This window comes from Mobula birostris, chromosome 14 (assembly GCF_030028105.1).
Source record: "Mobula birostris isolate sMobBir1 chromosome 14, sMobBir1.hap1, whole genome shotgun sequence".
Classification (NCBI taxonomy): Eukaryota; Metazoa; Chordata; class Chondrichthyes; order Myliobatiformes; family Myliobatidae; genus Mobula; species Mobula birostris.
Genome location: NC_092383.1, coordinates 24,492,621 through 24,514,616, shown reverse-complemented (window position 1 = coordinate 24,514,616; position 21,996 = coordinate 24,492,621). Strand labels below are relative to the sequence as shown.

Below are 21,996 nucleotides of genomic sequence, written 5' to 3'. Positions count from 1 at the left end.
TCCTAAAGCTTTCACAAGCTAAGCTACCCAGATACATCCAACCAAAGTGTAGGTAAATCAGTCACATGATATCTGTTCACCAAATCTAGGATTACAATACTTTTGAGACTCAAAATCATCTAGAAAATATCCTACTGTTGCCATGGCAATTCAAAACCAAATTTACAAACACTTTAATCTATATATTAAAAAATCAATTCAAAAAATCAGAAGTTAGTATCGCTAAACCTACAATTAAAATTGCTTGTATTACTGCAACTGTAGCCTTTTTTAAAAAAAATGTGGACCAATTCCATATCAAACTTTCAGTTGTGAACCACTGGCATAATCCGCTATTCTGATAACTACTACTTTGAATATTTTGACGGTGATAAATTATACAAAAAAATCATTTAACCTGTGATATTCCATATTTTGAATTGCTATTTTTCCTTCCAACATCCAAGCCAATGACTTCCTATGGAACAGGATGCATGTGCAGATTAGTATACCAAATAGATCAAACCTTTACGTTTACAGAATTAATCTGTGTATAAGCAGAATGCACTAGTTGCATCTCTTTGTGAGAAACATAATTCTGGATTTATTTAAATAAGTGCAAAAATTACTCTTATGGATAATAAACAAACTACATTCTTAATGTTCTCAGGAGCATTTAATTCAATGAGTCTGTTGGCACCACAGTCTGAAAGTACAAGCAGCAACATATTTACATGAATTTTTCATGCTGTATGTCTAAATTCTTAATGTAATACAATGGAATCATTTATGGCAATGCATTTTACAATGGGTCAGAAAATGCAAGAATTTTTCTATAATGCTTTAGAACTGTTAAATAGTATCCAGCCAATTACACGTATGAAAATGTTATCTGAGCAGATATTTCCAATGTAATTTAATGCCAGTTAGCCCTAAAAAAGCTTTATGATTATTGTCTGTCAAGGAGCAATCGTACTAAATTTGATCAAGTTCACAATATTGTATTATATTACAAATGACAAAACAAATCGGTGCTACATCATGTTACAAGCGTGACCTTTAACAAGATTTACCACTAGACCATCCATCAAGAATCCAAAACAATCGTCAGTCTGTCCATTTTAAAACAGAAATCAATTAATGTTTTATTTAAAACTGCATTGATAGATGAAAAACTTGTTTTAGCAATCCTGAACACCAAGGACTGAAGATCATAGAATCATTAGCATATGCTAATAGGGAATATAGAGCAAAATAAACCGTTTAATGGCACTTTTAATACGTTGAAAGTCCAAGTCTTTAATGGAATTACATATAACTGAATCCCAACAATATAGCTCGATACAAAAACAATCACTGGCAAAACAAACTACTAGCCGTATTCACGTCTGGTACAAGAACTTCGCAATAAAATTAAATTCTCTATGACGACTCAACAGAACTGACAAGCTATTAAGTTACACAGGACGTTCATCTCACTGCCAAATTACAATAACGTGATGTGGGAATTTATGAGGTCGTGTTTTGAAGTATTAACTGAATTAATGTCTTCAATGAGAACGTCCGACTCGCACGCGTAACTGAATGTTTTGGAAATTAGTTGGATTACTTCATAACAGGGTAATTTTCGCGTCTCCCTGAAGAATACATGACAGCCAACAGAACGATTCTACCCATTTACTGATCACGTAGATAGGGAATGTGGAACAGCACACTCACACAATCCTGAAACAGTCCCCCCAAATCAAGCGTATAGCTCTAAGAAGATGCAGGAGTAAAGATTCTGTTCCCACCCTTCCCCGCAAAAAAAATTAATCAGTAAATAGCAAGTAGTTTGGTTGAACTTACTGATTCCTGCCTCTTTGACGGCGACCCTGACAATTTTCCAAACTTTTAAACCTTTGAGTGTTCGCAGAAACAGCATTCACTTTCTCCTCAACTGTCAGAAAAATCCTTCAAGAGTAGGGGGGAAAATTAGACAAACATGCCAGAATATTTCCGGGTTAATATAGAAAAGAACTCGTTCCCACTGTAACATCACCTCGAGGATGAGCCCAAGGAGAGGGGCGGGGACCTGGGACGATATTCCCCTGCCAATTTATATTTCTTTAAAAATTAATAAAAAGAAATCAGTAGGTAAGCACTGTGAGGTATTATTCCCGCTGTTCTATATAGAGTCAGCCCCCCGAAGCTTTGATGCTGCGGTGCCTGTCATTACTCTGGGGCAGGAAAAGCAAATATCCACTCCAAACATGCTCCGGTTTCCCTGCCAAGCAGATACATTTGGGTGGCTGGGGGAAGCAGAAATGTTGCTATTTTTACTCACCAGTCAGAGGATACTGTATCAGCCGCGAAATGAATAATTGTATAAAAAAGATACAATGTTGCTATTTTTAGTCTCCCACATATAGACCAGCCCCTTCTCTTACAACAGCGGCGCTTCGCATCCTTCCGCCACCACGGGAAATGCCCCAAAATAAGACGCAGCCTCCGACTTATGTTTGTGTTTTAATGGGTAAACCCTGACGTTAGACTTTTCATCAAACAGCCGATTCTTGGAGCTCGTTGACGACTTTGCCGGTGTTTGAAACACGGGATCTATTTTTTTTTCTCCCAAGGCGAAGCACTGCGTAACAGAACGCAGCACCCTTTACTCTGCTCAGACGTCAAAGGCGAGCAGCTAATGGGAGTTCGCGCCACGGGGGTTGGTATTTTCACAAAGTGTGGTGCCGGATTGTTGTGCATTTTGTTGAAGAGGGAAATAATCAAATGGTTACCTCGTATTTTGGGCTTTGTTGAACTTATAATGTTGCTTTTGTCCAGTTTAGACCAAAAAACATTTCCGGATCACAACTAAATTCTCCCCACCTGCAATTGACGTCATGAGTGAGGCAACCCAACTTGTTCCCTGGTAGCTTGAGTTGATTGACATCGCGACAGACCAATCATTTATGGACCTTTCCGAGGGGCGGGTTAAAAGGACGGAGAAAGCCAATGGGCGTAGGGCCTGGGTTGGGTGCCGGCGATTGAAAATAAGGTTAGGTAGTTGGAGCAGCGCTGGAACCTGTCTCAGGAAGAGGGTGGGGTGGGTGCGGGTGACATGCATTCTTTCTATTTCGTTATTTAGTTCGTGTCGGGCTGTTTCCTGATGTTAGGTTATATTTCTTTTCGCCTAGGTTTGGCGCGGGAATGATTATGTTGTGAGCTCGTGTTGAGTCTCACAAGCGTCCGCAGTTCAGGCTTGATCTCTCATTGGGAGGCCGGAATTTTTCGTATTAAACCAGGTCAGCATTTTCCCAGTATCCTGACTGCTGAGAAACTTTAATATTTTGCCTCGAAAACTTTCAGTATCAAGTACCCTCTATTCCCCACCGCTTCCCCAAGACAGAACCCATAACGGGCAAAAAGACTTTTTGAGAGTTGGATGGGTAGCATTGCTGGTCGATCTAGCTGCAAGTGGGTGGGTGGGTGGGTGGGTGGGTGTTGTTCTTTAAGGAACCGAAAAGGGAAAACGTGGAATAGCAGTTAAATTTCATTGTTAACCTCGGGTTAAATGAAAGAAGGAAGTTTAACTGGTGAAGGTCTAGTTGAGATTTTTTTTAACATGTTCAAATCACATCAAGGCGCAAGCTGTCATCTGAAATAAAAAGGTATTCATTCATAAAGACAGTGCACAAAAGTAGACGCCAAAATTTATTATATCATCAAAAGGCATAGTCACGTGCTAGATTTTAAGGAGCTTGAGAGTAGGGGTCTGTTTGGCAAGAACCTCTGGAACACAAGACAAAATTGGCAAAAAAAAAAGGGTGGATTACAACAATTCGGGAGAGAAAAAACAGGGAGTTCTGGTGGGGCAAGTAGAGGTTAGATGCAAGACAATTTAAATATGGAAAACAAGTCAAATTGGAATGAGGAGCAGCATAGATTAAGATGTTGAGAAAGTAAGGTTGATGTCAAAAATAGAAGGTGTTTTTGCTTGAAATTTGCAGAATTGGATGTTTAGCGTGTTGTAGTTGAGTCGAAGATAATAGATTTATTTATGTAGAAGAATCTGGATGGAAGCTGGCTACATTGTGCAGTGGTCTGGCCTTTGATGGTGAAAGGTTGGAAGCTCTTGGGCTCAAAAGGTCTCAAAAGAAAGGTCTGTTACAGAGCTGTATGACACTGAAGGCTCAAGCATTTCAGTCTGAGATTCAGGAGAGACCAAAATTTGGTGATTTTGCTCTTCACGGCATTTGACTGGAGGAAATTTCATTTCCTATGAACTGACAACACAAGTGGTAAAAGAAAATCACCAATCTGCTGATCCTGCAAATACAAAACAAAAGCAGAAAATTCCCTGTAGAGTAAGCAGCGTCTCTGAAAAGAGAATAGGTTAATGTTTCAGATCTGGAACCCTTCACCTGAACAAGTGGCAACACGTCTAATGGAATGATGGGATTTCAGGCATCGGTAAACCTGTCAAACCTGGTCCCAGTGTCATCTCAATGCCAAGAATAAAACTATTGGAACTGGTCCCTGTATCATCAAAATGCCATTAGTAATCCTATCGATTGGACTTGGTTCCTGTGAAATCGCAATGCCTTCAGAAGACCTATGGGAGCTGGCCCCTGTGTCATTGTAATGCCATGGTGGAGGCCAGTATGAGGAGAATGATTATTTATTTAGAGATATGGGACCTTCTAGCCCAATGAGCCCACACTACCCAATTATACCCATCTGACCAATTAACCTACTAACCGGTACATCTTTCAAATATGGGAGGAACCCGGAGCAAACAATGGGAACCCATGTGGTCGAGGATGAACATAGAAACTTCTTATGGACGGCAGCAGAACTGAACTTGGATCGCAAGTGCTGCAATAGCGCTCAGCTACCGTGCCACTCCAAGTTTCTTAATACCTCGGAAGTAACAGAAGACAGGCTATAAAGGGAGCCATTCCTTAGCATGTTACTGATCTGAGCGGCAATCTCAATGAGGTGGGACAGTTGATAAATGATAAACGAATGTGATGAGATCAATAATGTCACTGTGAATCAGATAATGTACGTCTTTGAAAGGTTTAAAAGCAGTATAACGTTGGTTGTGGCATTTTATTACTATAGTATGCTTGGAAAGCTAAATGAACATTTATAAATGTTTATTATACTTTATACTTTATTGTCGCCAAACAATTGGTACTAGAACGTACAATCATCACAGCGATATTTGATTCTGTGCTTCACACTCCCTGGATTTCAAATATTAAATATTAAGAATAGTTAAAATTAGTAAATATTAAAAATTTAAATTATAAATCATAAATAGAAAATAGAAAAATGGAAAGTAAGGTAGTGCAAAAAAACCGAGAGACAGGTCCGGATAATTGGACGGTACGGCCCAGATCCAGGTCAGGATCTGTTCAGCAGTCTTATCACAGTTGGAAAGAAGCTGTTCCCAAATCTGGCCATACAAGTCTTCAAGCTCCTGAACCTTCTCCCGGAGGGAAGGGGGATAAAAAGTGTGTTGGCTGGGTGGGTCGTGTCCTTGATTATCCTGGCAGCACTGCTCCAACAGCGTGCGGTGTAAAGTGAGTCCACGGACAGAAGATTGGTTTGTGTGATGTGCTGCGCCGTGTTCACGATCTTCTACAGCTTCTTTCGGTCTTGGACAGGACAACTTCCATACCAGGTTGTGATGCACCCTAGAAGAATGCTTTCTACGGTGCATCTATAAAAATTAGTGAGAGCTTTAGGGAACAGGCCAAATTTCTTTAGTTTTCTCAGGAAGTAAAGGCGCTGGTGGGCCTTCTTGGCAGTGAACTCTGCTTGGTTGGACCAAGTCAGGTCATTTGTGATATTGACCCCGAGGAACTTAAAGCTTTTGACCTGTTCCACTTGCGCACCACCGATGTAAATTGGGTCGTGTGGTCCGCTACTCCTTCGTCTTGCTGACGTTGAGGGATATGTTATTGTCTTCGCACCATGCCACCAGGTTCTTAATTTCCCCTCTGTACTCAAACTCATCATTACCCGAGATATGGCCTACAATTGTTGTGTCATCAGCAAACTTATATACTGAGTTTGATGGAAACTTGGCTACACAATCATGGGTGTACAGTGAGTACAGCAGGGGGCTGATTACACAGCCTTGTGGTGCACCGGTGCTCAGAGTGATTGTAGAGGAGAGCTTGTCCCCTATTTTTACAGCCTGGGTCCTGTCTGTGAAGAAGTTGAAGATCCAGCTGCAGATCTGAGTGCTAAGGCCCAGGTTCTGGAGCTTAGGAATCAGTTTATTTGGAATGATGGTATTAAAGGCAGAGCTGTAGTCAATGAAAAGGAGTCTTACGTATGCGTCTTTATTCTCCAGGTGTTCTAAGGAGGAATGTATATCCAGAGAGATGGCATCTGCCGTTGACCTGTTGCTCCGGTAGGCGAATTGCAAAGCGTCGAGGTTGACTGGTAGGCTGTGGTTGATGTGTGCCAAAACCAATCTCTCGAAGCACTTCATAGCAATTGATGTCAGAGCCACAGGTCGATAGTCATTCAGGCATGCCACCTTGCTCTTCTTCGGCACTGGGATTATCGTTGCCTTCTTAAAACATGAGGGGATCTTAGACTGAAGCAAGGAGCAGTTGAAGATGTCAGCAAACACTCCAGCTAGCTCGCTTGCACAGGCCTGGAGAACCCGTCCCAAGACGCCATCTGGGCCCGTCGCCTTCCTTGGATTTATCTTCAGGAAGGCCCTTCTTGCGTCCTCCTTGGTGACGATGAATCTCGATGCCACCAGGTCCGGTTCATCTGGAGGGAGCGGGATGCTCCTCTTCTCTTCGAATCTTGTGTAGAATAAGATAAGTTCAACAGGAAGAGAAGCAGCACAATTATTGATATTCCCAGCCTTTTCTTTGCGCCCAGTGATCTCATTTAGACCCTACCATAGTCTACTGACATCCCTTTGGTTAGCCTGGCCTTCCAGCTTGGCTCGATATTGTCTCTTGCCACCCTTAATGGCTTTCTGGCGTTCACACCTGGATTCCTCTCCTCTACAATCACTCTGAGCACCGGTGCACCACAAGGCTGTGTAATCAGCCCCCTGCTGTACTCACTGTACACCCATGATTGTGTAGCCAAGTTTCCATCAAACTCAGTATATAACCCTATAGCATCTGGTATCCCCGGACCTGAAAGCCGCAGCTCTAGCCTTTAAAAGGGACTTGACCTCATAATTCATCCAAGGTTTCCGGTTAGGGAATACCCGGATGGTCTTGCAAGACACATAGTCCTCCATGCATTTCCAAATAAAGTCCGTGACAGCTGAGGCATACTCATCGAGGTTAGCTGCCAAGTCCTTGAATACTAACCAGTCCACCGATTGAAAGCAGTCACAGAGGACCTCATCCGTTTCCTCCGTCCAACGCGACACTACTTTTGACACCGTGACCTCCCGCTTCAGTTTCTGTTTGTAAGCCGGGAGGAGGAGTACGGCCTGATGGTCCGATTTTCTGAAGTGAGGTCATGGGACGGAACAGTAGGCATCCTTGACTGCTGTGTAGCAGTGGTCAAGTATATTCAGGCCTCTAATGGGGCAGGAGACATGTTGGTATAACTTTGGCAGGCCCTTTCTGAGTTTGGCCTGGTTAAACTTCCTGGTTGTAATGAGCAAAGCCTCCGGATACCTGATCTCAAGTTCACTGATGTTGGAATGCAGTATGTTCAGAACACACTCCACGTCCACCTGGGGGGAATGTAGACCGCTGTCAGTATGACCGAGGTGAATTCCCGTGGCAGATAGTAGGGACGACACTTCACCGACAGGTGTTCCAGGTCCGGGCTGCAGGAGCTTGTCAGTGCCACTGTGTCCGAGCACCACCCAGTGTTGATCAGTAGGCAGACATCACCTCCCCTCGTCTTGCCCGAAGACACCGTGCAGTCTATCCGATGGATCAAAAATCCCTCCAGTCGGATGGCGCAGTCGGGGGTGGCAGTGGAGAGTCAGATCTCGGTGAAACAGAATACACGGCAGTTCTGCATCTCCCTGCAGTAGGTGAGTCTCCCTTTGAGATCATCCATCTTGTTCTCTATGGCTTGCACATTAGCTAGTAGATGGTGGGCTTAGAGACCCTGAAGCCCCTCAGCTTCAACCTGACCAGCAGCCCAGCTCTTTTCCCACGCTTCCTCGGTAAGTAGTGCATCGTTCCAGGTCTCCATCAATGCAGTGTGTTGTTGTCAGCTCTTTGATGTTGGCGGTTTGTGTCGTTGGGCACTCTGGGTCAGGCGGAGTAACTTGGGAGGTTCCGCTGCCACTTCCAGCTGCTGGGAAGCACCCCTACCAATGAAGGCAAGTATTCTTTACCATCTTATCCTCTTGCGTAGCCACTTTCAATGAACTATGGACCTGGGCCCCAGATTCCTTTGTATCTCAATGTTCTTAAGGGGTCTACCATTAACTGCATAATTTCTCCTTTCACTTCTCAAAGGCAATACCTCACACTTCCCTGGATTAAACTCTATCTGCCACTTCTCTGTCCATATCTGCAATTGATGTATATCCTGCTGTATTTTTTGATGGACCTTTTTATTGTTCACAGCTCTGTCAATCTTGGTGTCTTTCAGAAACGCGCTAATCCACCCATCTAGATTATCCAAAACATTGCATTAATCCTTGCACAACAGCTCTGGTCATGACCCTCCAGCCAGAATAATAGTCTTCAACTGCTGCTCTGTCTTCTTCAGCAAAACTTGCAATTCACCCCAGATCCCATGCGCTTTTTATATCTGAATCAACATACCATGAGGTATTTTACGAATGCTTTCAAAGACTAGGTAATATCCACAGTCTTACCCTCTTCAAGTTTACATCTTTAGTCACATCCTGAAAAAATTTGAACAAGTTTGTAAGGCATGAGTGTTCTGTACAAAGCCATGCTGACAGTCTCTTAGCAGGTCATGCCTTTCCAAATGTGCATATGTGCAATTGCTCAGTATTCTTCAGTAGCCTCCTTATCATATAATCAGAATTCCCTGGCTTATAATTACCTGAATTATCCCTATTTAATTTCTGGAACAAAAGTACAACATATGCTACTCTCCAATAACTGGGACTTCACTTCCTGCTAGTGTCCAAGATCTTTGCCCAAGCCCCAGGAATCTCCTCACTGGCTTCTTTCAATATTCTGGGACATATTGGATCAGGCCCTGAGGACTTGTGCTTTTCCAAAATTCCAGTATTACCTTCGCCTTGGTCTCAAAAGATCCCAGTGTATTAGCATGCCCCGTTCTGCTTTCACAATCCTCCAAATCCTTCTCCGCATTTAATATCTCTGCCACTTGCCCTGTCTCCAAGCACAGATTCTTTCCTTTATTTTTAAGTGAACCTACCCTCTTGATAATTATCCTCTTATGAAAATGCCTTGGGATTCTCCTGGATCTTGCTCACCAGGGACATTTTATGGCACTTCTGGCATTCCTAATCGCCTTCTTGACAACTTTCCTGCTATCTTTATATTCTATAAGGGGCCAGCCTGAATCTGTCTTCCTGAATCTTATGTATGCTTCATTTTACTTCCTAACTAAATTTAGGTCTTCTCATTTTATCCAAGGTTCTTTTACCTTACCATCCTTGTGTTTGCTCCTTACCAGAACATGCCAATCCTGCTATCTGATCACTTGATCTTTAAACAGCTTCCACATGTCAGATATGGGCTTATCCGACAGCAGCAATTCCCAATCAGTACCCCTCAGTTCATATCTTATCCTGCTGTAATTTACCCTCTCCTAATTTTATCTTTAACCATAGTTATCTTAAAGCATAATGAGTTGTTGTCACTATTCTGAAAATCTTCATCCACTATTAACTCTATCACTCAAACCAGAATCACTATCTTTTTCCCTCTAGTTGACTCTCCAGATACTATTTTAAAAACCCCTCTTGGATATACTGAAAAATACCACCCCATCTAAGCCTCTTTTATTAAAGAAATATTCAAGGATTTATGAAGGCATATTCATCTTCAAGGACAGTTGTTCAATGTGGGGTTTGAGGTAAAGGCTTATGATGTCTGTTTTGAAAAGAAGGAGAGTAGTATATGAAAGGCATCTGGGACAGGAGCCATGAAGGTGTATTGGGTGATCTTGAGTCAAAGAACTGGAAGTTCAGTCATGTACAAGTTGGGCCCTGAGTGAATATGAGTGGAGACAAGTGAGAATTTAAGAAGATATTTTAAAAAATATATATGATTCAGGTATCTGGAGATTAACATTTCACTTGCAGAAGAAGGTGATATAAATGGTAAAGTACATGATCTCCTGATTTGTTGTTAGATTTAACATTCGAAGTTCAAGAGATTAAGATTAGCTTTATTTGTCCCATGTACATTGAAACATATAATGAAATGTATTGTTTATGTCAACAACCAATACAATCTGAAATGTAGTGTCGCCATGCTTCTGGCGCCAACATAGCATGCCCACAGCTTACTAACCATAAAACAAGTGTCTTTGAAATGTCGGAGGAAACCAGAGCACCCAGAGCAAACCCATCCAGTGGAGAGAATGTAGAAACTCCTTACAGACAGTGGCAGGAAATAATTTCCGATCTCACAGTCAGCACTGTAAAGTGTAACGCTAACCACCACATTTTTGTTCTTCATGGTAAGTCAGTATAGGTGTTCAGCTTTGACCGCGGAGTGTGAATCCCTACACTACTTGCTGTGGCCCAGTCAGGAACTGGTTAGAAAAGAAAAATCAAAGTGGAGATTAGATATTTCACAGGTGGGATTGACTCTGATTGAACAGATTGATAACTGAAGCATTGGGGTAAATGGGAAGTCAGAGATGAGGCAGGTTGTAATTTGAAAGGGAAATTCAGCGGTCAAATGAATTCCGGGAATAAATTCGAAGTGTTGCTGGAAAGAAATGGAAGGGATTTCTGTCAAGGGATATAAGGAAATAGTCAACTTTTTTTTAATATATGTGATTAAAACACCATAAATGGGAAAGCCAAGTAATGTGTGGTAGGGGGGTTGGATATGAACATAGGTGTGAGATCTTACAGTACGTGGAAAAAAATATTCGGTAAGTAGCTGAATAAGAGAAAGGAAATAGTGAACTAAAACAAATATTAAAGTCACTAGGACTGAATAAGTGCTTGATGCAGATTTTGGGGAGAAAGTAAGTTAGACTGTCTCAGTAAGGAAATTAAGGAAGAGAACAAAGTGTAAGGTAGCAAAGTGAAAAAAAAATGTAAGAAGAATAGGTGAGGAAAAAAGTACTAGCTGGTCACAAAAACACAATAAATGTGAGTGTGATTTAGGAAGTGGTAAGAATTAATGAGATTCCAGCCATGGGCAAGATGCAATTACCCTTTAGCCAAGATATGATTGTCCAAATTCTTCATGTAATTAGAAATTTAATGTTTGAAAGTAAATCGGGAAACAACCCAATGGATTTTCCTTGTCCCTAGCCTCCTACCCAAATTCAGTTGGCCTGAGAGCCAAATCTATCAGCACTCTGAAAGCTCAACTTGGATAGGAAAGATTGGGCAGAAATTAGACCTCCAGGACCCATTGTTAGAATGTGTTATAGACTTTGATAGAAGCTAAATCTGTAACCAGGGCTCTAGCTCTTGGGAACATAAATTTTATTTTGAATATCTTTTTATATATCTGGCATTCAGAATCATTTCAAAACTATTTAGAAACATTAAAAATAGGAGCAGAAAAGTTTAAAAGTTACTTGAATGCAAATTAAGGTACTTTGAATTTGTTAACAAAATTATAGTAAAGTAAAATAATGATACAGAAATTGGCCTTCCCTAGTGCACAGTCCAAGAATCCACAGTGAAAAGAACAGGGTCTATGCCAATGCGGCTGAGGCTAGCAAGACTGGGCTTACTGATGAACTCCAAATGGAGTCCAGTGACAGACTTGAGGGCAGATGAAGCTATCAATCTGTGACATACTTAAATTGGAATAGTTGAAGGCCAGTGGCCCCTTTGGAACCACCAGTTATTAACTTGCAAGATTCATACCAATGTTTTGAAAAGTGAACTTGTTCATTCAAGTTTGTTTCAACCTATCAGCAAAATGAACATAAACAAATGACCTGTTAGTAAGTTTTAATTAGTGGACAGATTTGAAAGAACAATTTTTTGTTTCCTTGTTGATAGGATTTGTTTGGTTATTACTCAATAAACAAAGTGCAATACAACTATCATTCACCTTTCATGATGAATATCATCAGATGGGGTGCTGTACTGTGTAGGCATTCATCATACCAATCAGCTGTCATTAAATACATACAGTAACATTACATAAATCTCAATGCATTTAATAACTGAAGTTGAAACATAATCTCCTCTAGGATTCATAAGTTAGGGTGTGAAAAACACTTTTGGCCCATTGAAGCTCAACTCAACCTTTATAGGATCCAGCTGCAGTTTGAATGCCCTCAGTGCTTTTTCCATTACACTCTGCCCAGCAGATTATACTAAACACATCACTCTTTGTGTGAACAAGTTCTTGTTAATATGTGCTTTCAATTCTTCACTTTTAGATTTGCCCTTTGGCCTGACTTCAGAGGCTTAGTAACAGCTCTGGTTTTGTGTTTCGTCAGCCTTGAGTTCACATACTGGCTGTTGCAACTACAGAGTACATACTTACCAATTTTTATTTTTACATTACATCTTTGAAACAAAATATTTATAAAAAGTGAAGTGGGATGTCAGATAGAGGGATTTTTTTTTCAAATTCAATCTTGTAATGACCAGTTCTCTACAAAGAGACATTCACTTCATACTTCCGAGAACAAAAATATTACTATGAAGGTTAATGAGTTGTAGGAATAAGCCATTAGACCTGAACATTGACAGCTGCAGTTGTGTTTGGTTCCTATAATTTTACACAAGTTTTTGCACCTAGTCATATAACCTGTACACTGTTCGGTGCTTCAGAAATAATTTAAAAGAACAGGAGGAAGCTGTGGTTTCCAGTGAACTAATTGCTAAGCAGGGATTCTTTTCCTTTTTGCTAGGGATTGAACTTAGTACTTTACACTGACCTAAAATTTCTGAATTAAGTTCCAGTGCAATGTTCTCTCCTGTAGTGCAATGATGTAAATACAGTGCTCATTACAGGTACTGTGTTTATACACTAGTTAAATTAAACACTCTCTGAATCATATTTTGACTTGCATCCACGTTTAGTTCAGTTTCATTCCTGAGTGAAAGCAAGAATTCATTACAAGCTCTCAGTTTGTAAACATCCTTGGAGGGAGACAGAATGGTTCTGTTTAATTGTGGCATACCAGAAACTGTAATGTTAACCATTTCACTACTCAGAATGTAAAACCTGAACTGCAAAAGGTTTTGACATATAATATTGACTTATATTTTATTTAATTTTAAGTAAAATACATTAAAAATCATTGCAGTAATATCACAGTTATTCAGACATTTTGAAGCAGTTTGGGACTGGATAAAATTGAGTCCAAAAGCTCCCTGGATACAGCTGTAAATTGCAATTCATGGAAGAAACTCAAACAACAATTATTGGTAATGTGAAATAAATGCAGAAAATGCTGGCAATGAGGAATCCCAGATCTAAAACATCAGCCATTTGACCTTCCATGGATGCTACCTGAGCTGCTAAGTATTTCAAAATTTTCTGTTTTTACTTCAAATTACAATTGATGTTATAAACATGAAGCATACAAAACAACTCAAGTGTTTTTGTGGGACCACTACACAGTCATAAAATAAAATGTAAAATCAGTTTCCAGGATCTGATATTAAATGTGTGTGGTGGAAGGGGAACGAAAAATGGAATACTGTAATGATTTTACTTTAGTGTGCATTAGAATTGTAATAAAATTTGCTATTTATTTAAAATACCAAATGCATCCAATAATGGATAATTAATGTCAGTGTCAAATATTTCATAATGTCAATGAAAGCCTAATAAGCATCCAACTTTTGGGACTCTACCTTACTTAACAGAGTGTAGTAAGGAAATGAAAGGAACACTAGAAATGTAATTTATTTCGGCAGGCAGTATATTTGACACGCTTCTCAAACTGGTTTTCATGATAGCAGATATTGTGTATATTCTTACTTACAGGCACTATGTAAGAGTAATCCAGATGTTTTTCTGTGCAAGTTTGATAAGTGTCAGGAAATGTAGCAGAAGCTTGACCCAAATGTAGAGCAGTAGCGATACTGTAGCGGTGAGCAATTAGTTTAATAATAAACTGCAAAGTAACAAGCCACAAGGGGCTACAAAACAAGAGAGAATGGGTACTTAACACAACAAGGCAAGAAGATAACTGAAGGCTAGGAGCAACTGGTTGAGGTTGGTTGGTTTGAAGGCCCAACAAGGATTGTGGATGAGAGCTAGGTTTAAATAGGCTGCAGGTGATGAGTTGGAAACGAATGGCAGGTGACTCTGGTTAGCTGGTTGTAGATGGGAAAGTGCCTGCCTGTACAGACTTAACAGTAAGTAGGTTAGCCAAGTTTATTATTATTTGGGTGAATAGATTTTATATGCCTAATTTTCATATGATAAACATGTTTTATTATAACAGATTGGACGTCTATAAAATTGAACTGTAAAGGCTTGTCTCCATTACAAATTCTCAGTGATGCTGTGATGGAATTTGGGGATAATGCTTAAATCTAAGTTTTCCTAACTTAAGCTCCAAATATGTTGAAAAGAAAAATTTGCATTTAATCACCTAAATGTAACTTTGAGAAATTAAATATTATTTTAAAGATTAGCTTTATATGTCAGATGTTAATGAAACATAGAGTAAAATGCATCATTAGCATCAAATCTAATTTGTGAGGGTTGTGTTGAGCCTCCAGCACCAACATAGCATGCCCACTACTCCCTCACCCTGAATATACATCTTTTAAATATAGGAGGAAACCGGAGCACCCAGAGGAAACCCACTTGGTCATGAGAGAATGTACAAACTCCTTACAGACAACGGTATGAATGATCTCACAGCTGGTGATGTAAAGCATTGTGCTATCCGCTTATGCTACCACGCTACCTGAATTACTCAAAGTGCTTCATTTCATTTTTCTTACTAAGTGTGGCTACTGTTTATAGAGGAGCAATAAGTTTGTGAAGGGCAAATCTTTACATTATAGGAATGAGAAGAAGAGCTAGATAATGAATTGGAATTCAAAATTCTAAAATAATAATCCTCTTGGGAGAATTATGAATGATCTTTGGTAGGAAAGATTTGGAGAAAAAAACAGTATTTGCACTAGCAGGGGAGAACTAGAGGCCATAAATATAAGGTAGTCACAAAGGAAATCAGCAGGAATTCAGGAAAAACTGTTTCACCCAGAAAGATATTAGGATATGGAATTCACAACCACATGTTGCTGAGACACATAACAAAGACACAATAAAAGGAAACCTTGATAAATACATTAGAGAGAAAAAATATCAGTTGGTCTGATAATTCAGCTTCAAACACAAATTTTTAATTTATACACAGTTAACAGGATGTAAAATGGAATTTACGGCACTGACACAGGCCATTCACTAATTCATTATGTGCTGGTATTTAAACTCTACTCAAACCTCTTACAACTTCTTCTATCTTTCCATTTTGTGCATCTCTGCTTATTAACCACTCTTTTTTTCCAAAAATGAGCACTCTCTTGCTTATGCAGTTTCCACTAAATTCCTAAACACAATTCAACAATCAGAGACATGAGGAATTCTGCAGATGCTGGAAATTCAAGCAACACGCGTCAAAGTTGCTGGTGAATGCAGCAGGCCAGGCAGTATCTCTAGGAAGAGGTACAGTCGATGTTTCGGGCTGAGACCCTTCATCAGGACTAACTGAAAGAAGAGTTAGTAAGAGATTTGAAAGTGGGAGGGGGAGGGGAGATCCAAAATGTTAGGAGAAGACAGTTAACTGTCCAGCTCTTGGCTCCATCCCTCCCCCTCCTGTCTTCTCCTATCATTTTGGATCTCTCCCTCCCCCTCCCACTTTCAAATCTCTTACTAGCTCCTCTTTCAGTTAGTCTTGACGAAGGGTCTCAGCCCGAAACATCGACTGTACCTCTTCCTAGAGATGCTGCCTGGACTGCTGCGTTCACCAGCAACTTTGATGCGTGTTGTTCAACAATGAGAGCTAGCATTTCCGGAGCACACGTCTCAGTCATGCCAGATGCACCAATATCTTAATCATTCACCCTCCTTCACTTCCATATGCCATCTTTACATCTCACAACTTTCCCAATATCCTATCCCAATATTTCACAGAGTTCAAAGTATATATTCTTTCATTCCACCCAGATATTTTCCAGCACTGAAGAACCAAAATATTTCAATCCCAACATGATTAAATAATGTCATCCTCCCAACCATTGTAATTCATTTCTTACCAAATTTCCCTTATCATTTTCCTTCATAAAATTAAATGTGCAGCTAATATATACTCAGTGACCACATTACTAGGTGCTCCCTGTATCAAATAAAGCAGCCACTGAGTATATGTTTGTGGTCTTTTGCTGCTGTAGCCCATCTGCTTCAAGGTCCAATGTGTTGTGCATTCACAGTCGGTCTTCTGCATATCACTGTTGTAATGCATGGTTATTTGAGCTGCTGTTGCCTTTCTCTTAGCTTCTCTGGTCATTCTCCTCATTTGACCTCATTAGCAAGGAGTTTTTACCAATAGAATGCTGCTCGCTGGATTTTTTAAATTTGTTTTTTGCAACATTCTCTGTAAATTCTAGACTATTGTGCATGAAAATCCCAGAAGATCAACAGTTTCTGAGATACTCGAACCATCCTTTCTGGCACCAACAATCATTATACGGTTAAAGTCACTGAGATCACATTTCTTCCCCATTCTGATGTTTGGTGTGAACAACAACTGAACCTCTTGACCATGACTGCATGCTTTTATGTATTGAGTTGCTGCCACATGATTGTCTGATAGAAATTTTTATTTATTTAGTGATACAGCAGGAAGCAGGCACTTGCAGCCCTTCAAGCGGCGCCGCCCCAGCAACCACTGACAACCCTGATTTAATCATGACCCAATCACAATGATTTACAATGACCAATTAATCTACCCGGTATGTTCTTTGACTGTGGGAAGAAACTGGAGCACCTGGGGAAAGCACACGCATTCCACAGGGAGGACATATAGAGACTCCTTACAGCTGGTGTTGGATTCAAACTCTGAGCTCTGATGCCTTGAGCTGCAACAGTGTCGTGCTAGCTGCTGCCCTACCATGGTCGTCAGGGTATTTGCATTAACCTTCAGGTGTACCTAATAAAGTGACCACGGAGTGTATATTTAACCAATCATATCTTTACTTGCTCCTTGGTCTTGCTGACATTGGGGTTCTTGAGACAGTCCTTACTGAGGGATCTGACATGGAGAGGGTCAGCAACTTTAAATTCTTCTTAAACTTTGACAAACTTTTATAAATGTGCGGTGGAAAGTATATCCACTGTTTGCATCACAGCCTGGTATGGAAATACCAATGAATGGAAAATCCAACAAACAGTAGTTGTTATAGCCTGGTCCTTCATAAGTAAAGCCCTTCCCACCACTGAGCACATCCACACAAAACGCTGTCGCAGGAGAGCAGCATCCATCATCAGGGACCCCCACCACCCAGGTCATGCTCTCTTCTCACTGCTGACCAGGAAAAAAGTACAAGAACCTCAGGACTCACACCAACAGGTTCAGAATGGTTATTACCCCTCAAACATCAGTAGGGATAACTTCATTTGATGTAACTTCCCCATCACTGAACTGTTCCCACAACCTATGGATTCACTTTCAAGGACTCTTCATCTTATGTTCATGACATTTATTGTTTATTTATATATTATTATTATTTTTTTTATATTTACACAGTTGTTGTCTTTTACACATTGGTTGTTTATTGGTCCTGTTGGGTGTGATCTTTCATTGATTCTATCATGGTTTTTGGATTTACTGAGTATGCATGCAAGAAAATGAACCTCAGGGTTGTATTTGGTAACAAATATGTACTTCGATCATAAATTTACTTTGAAGTTTGAACTTTACTTTTATTTAACAAATGTAGACACTGTAAATACAACTACAATGTTGACCATTTGCTGTTCGATTTTACAGCGGTGTAGACTTGCAGGTCAATCCGGAGAGCATTGAAGATCAACAATGTTGTGAGAGAATGTGGATCCCCAACCTTCCCAGAAAATCCTAGAGTTTCCAGGAATGTATCAGGAACCATTACAAGAACCTGGGAGATTTTCAGTTGTTGCCATCTCAGTTGAATTGACATCAATTGGCAGCATTTATTGAAATTGAAAAAAATGCTCTTAGTCACTGTTGTCACAGGGCAAGGCAATTCTGTTTTTCTACCTCTTTGGTCCATAATCATACTTATTGACTCAAAGACGTCAAGGGCTTCATGAAAACTAAAATTAATCTCTCTTGCCTCTCATAATTTTAAACACTGAATTTAAAAAAAAAATTGTGCGACTATTTTACTGTTTTATAAGCTTGCTATCTTGTATATGCTATATGTGCCTTGTGCTGTGTATGACTTTGTACTGTGATTTGCACCTTGGCCCTGGAGTAACAGTGTTTCATTTGGCTGTATTCATGGGTATTCATGTATGGTTGAATGACAATTAAACTTGGTGGACATGTAAAGTTTTAGGCAAGTTATCAAGCATTAACAGCAGTAAATTCCATGTGATATACTCTATCTACAACCAGATAATAGCACAGATAAAGAATGTAGAGAAGATTGCCAGGACTAGAAGGCCTGAATTATAGGCAGAGGCTGACCAGGCTATATCTTTATTGTTTGAAACGTAGGAGAATGAAGGGTGGCCTTATCAAAGCTTTTAAAACTATGAGAGGCAAATATTAATGTGAACACAAAAAAAGTCTACTGATTCTGGAAATCCAAAGCATACAAGGTGCTGGAAGAACTCAGCAGGTCAGGCAACATCTATGGAAAAGAATAAACAGTGAAGTGTTTTGGGCCGAGAACTCGCCCCCCCCCCCCCCACCAACCGGGATTGAGAAGGAAGGGGGAAGGTGTCAGAATGAAAAGGTGGGTGGAGGGGAAAGAGGCTAGCTGGATGGTAATATGTGATGCCAGGAGGGGTGGGAAAGGTCAAGGGCTGGAGGAGAAAGAATCTGATAGGAGATGAGAATGGACCATAGCAGGAAGAGAAGGAAGAGAGAACCCAGGGGGAAGTAATAGGCAGGTCAGAAGAAGTGAAAGGTCAGAGGGAAAAATACAGGAAGGGAGTGGGGGAAATTTGATTACCAGAAGGAGAAATTGATATTCATCCCACCAGGTTGAAGGGTACCCAAGCTGAATATAAGTCCTTTCTCTTCCACCCTGAGGGTTACCTCATCTTGGCACAAGAGGAAGCCATGGATCAACGTGTCAGAATGGGAATGGGTATTAAAATGTTTGGCCACTGGGAAGTCCAGCTTGTGGCATATGGTGCGGAGATGCTCGAGGAAGCAGTCCCTCAATTTACAACGGGTCTCACCAATGTATTAACGTGGATGGTAACAATCTTTTCTCCAGTGTGGGAGAGTCCAAAACTAGGGGTCTAGGTTTAAGGTGAGAGGTGAAAGATTTAAGAGGACCTGAGGGGCAACTTTTTCACACAGAGGGTGGTGGGTCCATGCCAGAGGAAGTGGTTGAGGCAGGCACAATAGTATCCTTAATGAAGTACTCGGATTGGTACATGGAGGAGCAGACTTGGAGGGATTTAGGCCAAAGACAGGAAATTGGGACTAGTTGAGTGGGCACCATGATAAGTGACTGGAAAGGTCTGTATCCTTGCAGTACTGCTCTGAGATTCCATAATCTGCTTGAGACACACGCTAAGTGTTCATAATATTAAATCCTCAAGAAATGATGAAAAGTACTTTGCTATTTGAAAACACATCTCACAATGCCTCTTATTTGTTTAAATATTTGGTCATCACTGATAAGAGCACCATTTATTGATCAAATTAATTGCCCTAGTGAAAGTGAGCCGTCACCTTGAACCACTGAAGGTATTTGCAGTTTGTCTTTAGGCACCGTACATGTGGTCGAACATTTTAACACAGCGATGATAAAGAAACAGTAAGGTTAGGCTGGACTATGTGCTTTGAAAGGGAGCTCGGGTTTGGTGATGTTCCCACACCACCACTTCTTCTCTCTTTCTAGACGATAAAGATTGCAGGTGTTACTGAAGTCTTGGCAGGTTGGAGTGCAGATAGTGCTCACTGAAGCCTCAGTACATGGTGGAGTGAGTAAATGCTTAATGTCTTGGGTGAGCTGGATAATGTCCAGCATCTTGAGTGCCAGCAGAGAGTATTTCATTATAGTCCTGAGTACTGTGTAGGAGGTAGAACGTCTTTGGGAATTTTGGGCATTTATTAGATCTCTCATGGCATTTGTTTTCACTTGAGCTCAATAAAAATGTTTGAAAAAAAGTTGACTAAAACTTCTTATGTGCACCAGCAGAATCCTGCTGAGTTGGGAATGGTGAATTCACTTTAAAATCATTCACGTGTACAGGTGTTGATGAATGTTGTCAGACTTAGCTGAATGGTGTTACTTTACCTGAATCCAAAAATTATGCACTGAACCCTGCCACAAGCTGTACAGTCTTTTCCAAATTCTTTCAAGGATAATATTTGCCATTTCCAGCACCCACCCTTGCAATGATCCAATCTTCACCTTGCTGGCATGGGCACACTACTTATAAAGCTGTGTTCATGTACGTGCTGATGTTATTTTGTTACAGATATGAAACAGAAGGACTGTTAAAATCCTTAGATTATAAATTCCCTGTTGGTTTCATCTCCAAGAACCACACAGTATCAAGTGCATTAAAAATATTCTATGACAAAAGTAAGGCTATTGTATGGTAATGTAATTGGTGGTAACATGCATAATTCACAGCCACCGAAATTCAGTCAGGGTTAAATTTAAGATGCTGGTGTGACGTGATGATGTACTGCGTAAAGTACTTTTACTGCATGTTGTGTTCAGTGCTTTGAGTACAATAAATGAATTGTTGCGGTTTTTTCTTAAACATAAGATGCCTCCTCCATTATTATCTGTGAAAACCTACACGATATCTATCACAAAATAACATCAGTATACACTGATAGCATGTATTATAAGTGGTGTTCCTATGCCAGCAAGGTTAAGATTAGGTCATTGCAGGAGTAGATGCTGGAAATGGTAAACCTTTCCTTTGTCAGAATTAGGAAGAGACTGGATATCTTGTGGTGGGGCTTAAATGCACAATTTTTTGACTTAGTGACTCCTTTTAGCCAAGTCGTACAATTTATCAGTGTTCACAACAACCAACAACTCCTCACACAGTCTGTTTACAATCCAGAAAGTTTAACTGTACAATAAATCAACTGCAAATGTACAGAGCCTTTGCCTAACATTTAGATTATCTACCAGGATGTTGATTATCCCAATCTGATTTATTGTGAGGAACTGCAATGCTTCAAGTCGCAAAATGAAGCACAGATGTATTTATCAAGTTTATTATCACTGATGTAGTTGTGAAGTTTGTTGTTTTGCAGCAGCAGTACAGTGCAAGACATAAAATTTACTAAAAATTGCCAAAAAAAAAGTACAAAAGGTGAATAACGAGGTAGTGTTCACGGATTGGTAGAGCTTTCAGAAATCTAATAATAGAGAATAAGAAGCTGTTCCTTAAACAGGAATCTTCAGGCTCCTGTGTGTCCTCCCCTAGTAGTAGTAACACAAAGAGGGCATGTTCTGAATGGTGAGGGTCTTTAAGGATGGGTGTTGCCTTCTTGAGGTACCACCTCTTGAAGATGTCCTTGAGAGTGGGATGGATTGTGCCTGTGACAACGGACCAAGTCTACCAAGCCTTGTGATCCTGCGATTTGGAGGCTCCATACCAGGCTGAGATGCAATCAGTCAGAATGCCGTCCACCACACATTTGTAAAAATTTGCAAATCTTTGTGACCTACCAAATCTCCTCAAACTCCTAATTAATTTA

The 21,996-nt window shown here is 40.4% G+C and overlaps 1 protein-coding gene and 1 long non-coding RNA gene across 8 annotated transcripts in view; one reads left to right on the top strand and one right to left on the bottom strand.

Moving 5' to 3' along the window:
• mef2aa (myocyte enhancer factor 2aa) overlaps positions 1 to 2,600 on the bottom strand; it is a 192,326-nt gene extending 189,726 nt beyond the window's left edge. Inside the window, exons 1-2 of one of the 6 annotated variants that reach the window (XM_072278263.1) lie at positions 2,306 to 2,600; positions 1,828 to 1,932 (exon numbers count right to left, since the gene is read on the bottom strand). The gene's annotated coding sequence lies outside the window, so the exon portion shown is untranslated. The remainder of the gene's footprint in view (positions 1 to 1,827; positions 1,933 to 2,305) is intronic. The other 5 variants (XM_072278260.1, XM_072278255.1, XM_072278262.1 and 2 more) reach the window with 5 other exon arrangements.
• On the top strand, positions 2,512 to 21,020 carry LOC140209786 (uncharacterized). Of its 2 annotated transcripts, none has more exons than XR_011889060.1 (4): positions 2,512 to 2,683; positions 3,156 to 3,263; positions 14,873 to 14,942; positions 18,094 to 21,020. It is a non-coding gene; the product is annotated as an uncharacterized lncRNA (long non-coding RNA). The 2 variants fall into 2 exon arrangements; XR_011889061.1 differs by lacking the exon at positions 2,512 to 2,683 and adding an exon at positions 3,037 to 3,064.
• The last annotated feature ends 976 nt before the right edge of the window (positions 21,021 to 21,996 follow it).